Source organism: Pistacia vera, unplaced genomic scaffold (genome assembly GCF_008641045.1).
Source record: "Pistacia vera cultivar Batoury unplaced genomic scaffold, PisVer_v2 Contig7, whole genome shotgun sequence".
Classification (NCBI taxonomy): Eukaryota; Viridiplantae; Streptophyta; class Magnoliopsida; order Sapindales; family Anacardiaceae; genus Pistacia; species Pistacia vera.
The window spans coordinates 664,004-672,498 of NW_022196556.1; the positions used below are offsets into that span (position 1 = coordinate 664,004).

Below are 8,495 nucleotides of genomic sequence, written 5' to 3' on the forward strand. Positions count from 1 at the left end.
TGTTTTGCAAATCTTTCGGTGACTCATTATGGGAATCTTGCATTATGTGGTTTTTACCCCAACAAAAGTTCCCCATGCAAAAAGTCCACTCTCGCAAATCAAAAGTTCTCTTATTGATTGTCTTGTCAAAAGCATTGCAGGTCACATTAGTTGTGCTAGTTCTTTTATTGTGTTGCTGAAATGCCAAAAGGCAAAAAGCTACCTAGGAATATCGATATGTCTCCACAAGAAACATGAGAAGAATTTCTTACCATGAACTGTGTAGATGCAACAGATGGATTCAATGAGCACAACCTACTCGGCAAGGGAAGTTTTTGGTACGTTTACAAAGGAAGACTTGGTGACGGCATGGAGTCTGCAGTAAAATTATTTCCCTACAATTTGAAGAAGCTTTACTATTTGAAGTGAATGTGAAGTAATGAGTTGTATTCGTCATCGAAATCTTGTCAAAATCATCACTTGTTGCTCTAGCGATGATTTTAAGCACTGGTATTGGAGTACTCTGCCAAATGGGAGCCTAGAGAAATGTTTGTATTCTAACACAAGTTTTGGACATTTCACAGAGGTGAATTAGATGTGATGTGGCATCAGCTTTGGAAGTCTCCTTTTTGGTTTATTCAGTTTCAATTGTTCATTGTGACTTGAAAGCCAGCAACGTCCTGCTAGATGAAAATCATGGTTTGCACCATTTGAGTGATTTTTGGCATCACTAAGCTCTTAGGTGAAGAAAGAGTCTATACACAACACAGACCCTTGCCACCATTGGTTATATGGCTCCAGGTAATCGTTTCTAATTTAATTATTTTTCATTAAACATCGTCTTGGCACTATTTCTTTTTCTTACTAGAAGAAAAACAAAATTATGATTTATGTCTACAATGAAAGTGCATGTGATCACTATCAGACATGGAAGAGAAGGAAAGTATCTAGAGAAGGAGATGTGTACAGCTATGTATCATGCTAATGGAAACATTCAAGGAAGAAGCCAACGATGAAATATTTACGAAGATATGAGTTTAAGGAGTTGGTTTGGGTGAATCATTATGCAGCACATGATGCAAGTCCGGACACAAATTGCTAAGAAGGGATGATGAACATTTCTCATCAAGGAGGAATGTTGTCATCTATCTTGAGTTTGGCTATGAGTGTACAAGAGAATCACCTGCAGAGAGGATGAGATAAAAGAAGTACAACGAAGCTCATCAAAATTAGATTCGAATTTGCAAAAATCGGAACAAGAAGAGCAGAAAGGTTTTTAAATTACGTTAATATCCTTCTATTGTCATTGAATAAAGTTTGTCAGGTGATCAACCATACCCTTGTAACTTTTTTTTTGCCTTAGGTTATGTTATTTAACTATTTGCTCTTTGATTTACAAGAGAAATGGTGAGCTTGCTACCATGCCCATGAATTGAAGCCTGAGTTTCAGAAGCTATGTGTAAAATGAAGCAACCTTAACTTTTTCTAAGCCTGTGATGACAAGAAGCACTTGTATTGAGTTTTTGAATTCGATAGATCTAATTTCTGAGGACAAAATATAAGGGGTTTGAAAAGTTTCCCATTTCTAATAAAGATGAATTAATTTTCTTTTCTAAACCATTTTTTTTTTTTTTTTGGTAATAAAATGACTCATCACTTTTCAATATCAGTCCTTCATATATTATAATCGTTATTGTTTGTTCATTTTGATTTTAACACGGATTAGCTACTCACCTGAAAAAATAAAAAAATTGTTAAAACAGAATGTCTATCAAGTTCTTACTAAATAAGGTACATGGCATAGCCAGTGTAATCTATCAACTTCTTAATGAGACGTATGCAGTCATGATTAAAGTCATACTATTGGCCACCAGGCTTTCTAGGACATGGATGGTTTTCAATTTGAAAAGGTTTACATGCATTTTATGTCTATGTATCATTTCAGAAGTCTATTGTTCAACATATAAGTTTAGTATATTATAAAAATGTTATCCTTACAAAGACTCTACAAAGAGGGCCAAATCAGCAAAATAATTAACAGTCAAGAAGAAAATCAAGAAAAACGAGAGAGAGAGGAGAGCGCGGATGAGGAGAGGAGAAGAGAAATCTATAAAAATCAAGGTGGGGATGGTTCTTGAATGCCCATTGTATGTTTCTTGTAAAACAGCATGCTCTTATTTATGTACAAGTCTATTGGGTTATTATTGTTGTTGTTCGACCAATACAAAGAGAAATATCCCATTATTTATAATTTAACGACGCTTGATATGTAAGACTAGAAATCAGCTTTCATGAAAATTTGGGGGCACTATGATTTGGCGAATAATCAGCTGAAAATAGCTTTTAGATTTAGTTCCTCGACAATTGTGTCTAACTTATGTCCAAACTAGAGGGTTCGGTTCGGCGGGTACCCTGCAATTTTTTGAAAGTAAACGAAACCGACGGTTCCTTGAAATTTGGAACAGAACAGAACCGTGGTTTCGATTTCTGCTACCCAGAACACAGAACATGTAACAATGGTTCCGGTTTCTGTTACGATTCTAGGTCTCCTTGTAAAATTTATGACCCCCAAAAGTTTTTAAAATAGCAAAAAAACCCTTAAAAACTTACAATATACCCCCCCCCCCCCACCGGGGCACTTGTAACAAAAATAAAATACAATTATACATTCAAAACTACAAACCCCATTACTTGTATAAAGGTAGATTCGAAATAGTAAGCTACCCCCGACTACTTTAAATGTTTCAAAGTATAAAATAAATGGTATGCACATTAGCTTTTCTACCAAAAAATTTATTAACCCCCATAATCTTAATTTTATTGTTTATAGTTCCGAGTCATTCCGTCCGTTTCTGTTTGGTTCCCTTAAGAAAGAGACCGAACGCGGCAACAGTACACGGTTCAAATTGGAACCAAATTACCCGGTGGAGGCGGTGGTTCTGGGTACGGGAATCGAAACCTAAACAAAAACCCCTGAGGTAGCCCTGTAGGTTCTATTCCAACCGGTTGCTTTGAAACTGCAACCACCCATACGGCCAAAATATATGAAACATAACTTCAGGGTCCTATGTTTTCTAGCATTAATTTTTAGTGGCCCACATTTACTTAAGCCAAAATCATTCAACAAAAAATATGTAATATTTAATATAACTATGAGGTCAACCAGCTTGAACAGGCGTGCGTAGCAACGCATTAACCGTCGCTGAGGGGGGTCAACATTTAAAGAAAAAAATTTTACTATCAATTTAAACAATATATATATATGCATAATAAATGATTTTAAATTAGTTATTAATTCTGAAATTTTAAAAAAAAAAAATGTTAGTCCCTTTTTAATGAAATTTAACAATATTCTATTAAAATAACTTTCTTTTGATTTGTCCTTCACGGGTAATATGTTCATCTTCAATAATAAATGTGTTAAATTTTCTATACACCAATCGAAGCTTATACTATTGAGGCCCAATTGGCTATTACATTGGAGGACCCACAGCACTCGGCCATTTAAATTGAGTCCGAGTCTCTAAGTACATCTTTCTGAGATGTAACCTTATACTGGCTATGTAGATTGAGCCTGCGCTGCCAATTGCTGTGAATTTCTATCTTTGGGCTTTCTTGGAATTTTCAGAGTTGAGCCCTATATAACGCATTTCCTCTTATACTCACTATGGGGCATTTGGGAATAATTATGGTTATGTGGAACATCATACTAGTACTATATATTAATATTTATCGGCCGCATTTCTACCATTAGATAGGAGTATAATACTAATTCTAAAATAGTCTTATACATATTATTGGCTTGAAAGAATATGAGGATATTTTTATTACTATATATGTATTTTTTATTTGTTTTTTAATTGAAGTCTTGTTTTTAGTTTTGTAAGTTACTAACTGTAGAACTAACATAAAACGAACCATGATCTAAAAAAACAACTCAATTAACCATTAACTACTTCAATAGCGCTTGACGGTTTCACTAGACTCTTAATAGATATATATTTAGAAGTCCCGGAGTGATCTCCATTGACCACTAATTAAAGTGTGTAGTCACTACAAGTCTTATTAGATCATCGTTAACTTTCAGACCTACGGAGGACTAGTGAAATAACTTGGAGGTTCAAGTTCTAGTAGACTTCGTTAGTTAGCACAAACTCCGGTTTTGCATTTAAATAATAAGATCATGGGCAATCGTTTTCTCTAAATATAAACTTAGAAAAGAACAAGAAAGAAGGGGGGTAAATAAATTAATAAAGAAATCTTTGACGAATTCATAACAAATAGTATTAGTTTGTCTTTTAGGCCTAAAAGGATTTAAGAGCTAAAGATTAATTCGATGTCCTGAATAGGAACATTAAACGTAATTTGATAATTACCATAAGACTAGTCTTCAATTACTTGTAAAATGCAGTTCTATGAGACTTAAAATTCATTTATTTTTCGCGTGAACTGTAACATATAAGCTCTTGAAATTAAACGATGGGAAAGTAAAGTAATAATTTTTTTTCGACTAGTGGAATGAAGATGGGTAGAGCTAAAAGTCATTTCCGCTAACCTTATATATAGTATATAAGAGATTCTCGAACACGATTGTTTACTTAGTCGGCGCCGCATTTAAAGGACAAAAGTGTAAAATAAAATTTATACATGAAGCGAAACTTAGATACAGAGTGGGTGTGCTTACGTAACAACATTCTTATTTTGACGGAAAATACATTACTATTTTGTCTCAGTTCAATGTTAGGAAGATCTCCTCCGATGAAAGTTTGATTGACATACGCGGTTTCAAAAGAATATCGTATCACTGCTTAGTGATTTTAAACCAAATGAATAACTGTTCTCCAAGGCAAAAATCTTTGTGTAGGTTTCCTTATCAGTTATAGGCCAGTACTTGGTCGCTAATATCCTTACAAAGAAACATGAATATTAAGTATTGAAAGTGAAAAACAAGATAGAATTAACGACCCAATAAGTTGTAACTCAACTATTCCAACAAGGCACATAATCAATTACCGTTATTTACAGATATACCTATCCGTAATCTTCTGTAATATATTTTAACAGTTCTTATAAAAGAAAAGACAATTATATCTAGGTTGGCACATCTGTAAGGGCGGCATACATAAAGTTTTTGTTTCTCAATAGGTACTTCACTTACCAGAGCATCTAGTGGGTAACGATGGCATATGCCCAAGTCCTCTAAAACAAAAAAAAGGTGAGTCTCCACTGTCATTTTAGTATGAAAAGACAAACAAAAGACCAGAATATATAGTTCTAAGGCTTTTATTAGAAACCGTAACACAACAATGATACGTAATTCACTTTGAGAGTATACTTGTGTTGTCAATTACAGTATTCTTAAATATATCTAGAGAAATATTGCTGAATTGGTGTTTCCTTTACCTTGTTGGCCTATATGCATAAAGCGCAAAGGTCAATTACTGTGGTTCATCAACGAAACAAAATGCGTGTCCATGAAAAGATACTCTTCTGAGGAAGAGAACTGTTTTAATAGTATGAACCATTAAACTAGAAAGTTCATAGGATATCACCACACCCATCAAACTTCGCTTCTATCGAACATTTTCTACTTTGTAAGATCTGTGTTTAGTTAAACAATTTCTAATAGTCAAGGTCAATTTTCTCTTCATTGTCACCAGATTCTAAATTCTAAGGGCTGATTCATGGCTGCGATTCTCATTCTTTAGGTTGGGATGTGGCTGTGATCGGTGTCGTGAAAGTCAAGAAATCAAGGAAATATTAATGCTAGCAGCTGTGCCCCCAGTCCCTGTGGTCTTCCTCTAGTCGGATACCCTTCTCTCTGGGCACTCATTCTTCAAGGAAATTCAGAGAATTGGATGAGTCTATGGTCCTATTACAACTCTGGCTGGAAACAAATGTGGCGTTGTAGTTGAGCTCGCCATCGCTGGGTAGAGAGGTTTCGTTGACAATGATATCGTTTTTGCTAACCGTGATACTCCATCGCTGGCAAGGGCGACAACATATGATTGCAACGATATCGGGTGGTTGCCCGTATGGTGCTCTAAAGGAGAAAAGTTGGCGGCAAATCATTTGTGGGGCTACACAGTTTAAGAGCTGTGAGTTTATACAATATCAGGAAATTACAATAAGGACCTTCATAGTTTGTCCTTTCTTCATATTTTGGTTAACATGGTGAATTATCAACTGCAACTTCGACCAACGTAGTCCAGAACATGCTGTGGGGTGCCAGTTTTGAGTTGGGACAGAAAGGGACAACTCTTGGGGTTGAGCTTCGAAAGATGCTTGCAGAATTGATGGTGTTGTTTGGAACTCCAAATCTTTCAGACATTTTTACGGTGCTTTCATGGCTTGATATTCAAGGAATAGAAAGGAAAACGAAGCATATTCTTTCACGGTTTGAAAAGATGGTTTATTCTGCTATTGAACAGCGTACCAATATGGTGAATGATGAACAAAAGGACTTCTTGCAATTCCTCTTGGAGCTCAAGGAACATTAAGATAGAGAAAGCTCTATTACCATCATCCAACTGAAGGCATTGCTGATGGATATAATCGTGGGAGGAACAGACACCTCAACAACGATGGTGGAATGGACAATGGCAGAGCTGCTGCAACATCAGGAAGTAATGAGGAAAGTTCAGCAAGAATTAGTAGAAGTTGTTGGCATGTTCAGCTCAGTTGAAGAGTTTCACTTGCGGGAATTAAGGTATTTAGATGCTGTTGTGAAAGAGACATTACATCTGCACCCAGCTCTGCCTCTTCTAGTACCTCGTTCTCCAAGCCAATCGAGCACAATCGGTGGCTATACTATACCAAAAGGCACGAGTGTGATGTTGAAAGTTTGGGCGATCCATAGAGATCCCGCGCTTTGGGAAAATCCTTTGGAATTTAAACCTGAGAGGTTCTTGGATGGTCCTGAGAAATTTGATTACTTGGGAAACAATTTTAAGTATATGCCATTTGGTTCTGGGAGGAGAATGTGCGCAGGGATTCCTCTAGCGGAGAAGGTTTTGATGTTCATATTGGCTACATTGTTGCACTCGTTTGAGTGGAAATTACCAGATGGCGCAGAACTGAAAAATGTGGGATTGTTATAAAGAAATCGCAGCCTTTGATTGCTATTCCAACTCCAAGACTGTCTAATTCAGAGCTTTACTACTGAAAACAGAGGATGCATTAGCTTTTTCCTTGTGGCGTGAAGGGTAGAGTTTGTGATACTACTTCTGTTAGGCCAAATAAGCCACTGCATGGTTGGGTTAGATCTTCCTTTTGTATTCTATTTTCCAAATAAAGGCGAAGGAAAAAAAAAAATTATTCCAACGAGGTAGAAATCAATTTAAGAAATTCCCTCAATGCAATGGCAGCATCATAGGGTAAGATATTATCATGCTTCAAGTCCTCTATAATAAAGAAAAGTTGCGCCTCCATTGCCATTTCAGAGAAAAAGAAAAACGGAAGGCAAAAAAGTTTCTAAACTTTTTCAGATTCAATGAAGTTATATAGTAGCATATTGATGCTTGCAATTAGGGGCATAGTCTAGATTTCTAGTCAATGGGGGTCAAAATATCTAAATTGGTAAATTTACAATAAAATATATATTAGAGTAATAAGCATAAAAAAATATAATCTAAAAAATTAATTTTAAAAGTTATATATACCAAATTATACTTTGGTTACACCATAATTGAATTATGTCAATTACATGTATAAAATGATAAAAACAGTCTAAGGGTAGGGTAGCATAGTTTCTGATATTTTATCAATTAAGAAATACATAAAAAGAGATTTTTTAAGCAAAATAACTAAAAACAAGCGTCATCTTACTTTATGACCTCCAAATGAGTAGTCTTTCTTGATTATCTAACTAAGAAGGAGGTATGAGAGAAGAGGAGAGGAACAGTGGAAGAGAGAAAACGTGAGAAAAAATATGGATATTTTCGAATCCCCAGATCAATAAAATATAAAAATATCATAATCGGATCAATAAAATATGAGTAATTTTAATGGGATCAAAATTATTAATTATTATAAAATACATATCTATTTTTAATAATTTCATAATTTCAGTGGAGTCAAATGATCTACTAAGTATATTTTGGCTACGCCCATGCTTGCAATCCAAGTGATTGTCATGTCAATAGACATATAATACACTAACAAAATATCTATCAAGAACTAATGAATTAGAATAATATTATGTGTACTAACTAAAAACAATACAACCTAAGTATTAACTGACGTGGCAGACCTCTCTTATTGTCACGTCAGTTCCTCCCAAAAACTAAAAAAAAAAAAAAAAAATTAAATTATAACTGTTAGTACTTGAATTAATACAAATTTATTAGTGCACATAGAATTACTGTATGAATTATATATAGAGAAAAAAAAAATGTCATTAATTTATGAATTATCCATTATTAATTTCATATGTAGGCATAATGTGTAATTCACCAAAACTTCTTTAATTTATGTTAGATTAAAACTAATTATATTTATCTATTTGCATCCATCTG

At 34.7% G+C, this 8,495-nt stretch overlaps 1 pseudogene; it reads left to right on the plus strand.

The window, feature by feature from the left end:
* Positions 1-6,194: 6,194 nt before the first annotated feature.
* On the plus strand, positions 6,195-7,144 carry LOC116114068 (annotated as a pseudogene).
* Positions 7,145-8,495: the final 1,351 nt, after the last annotated feature.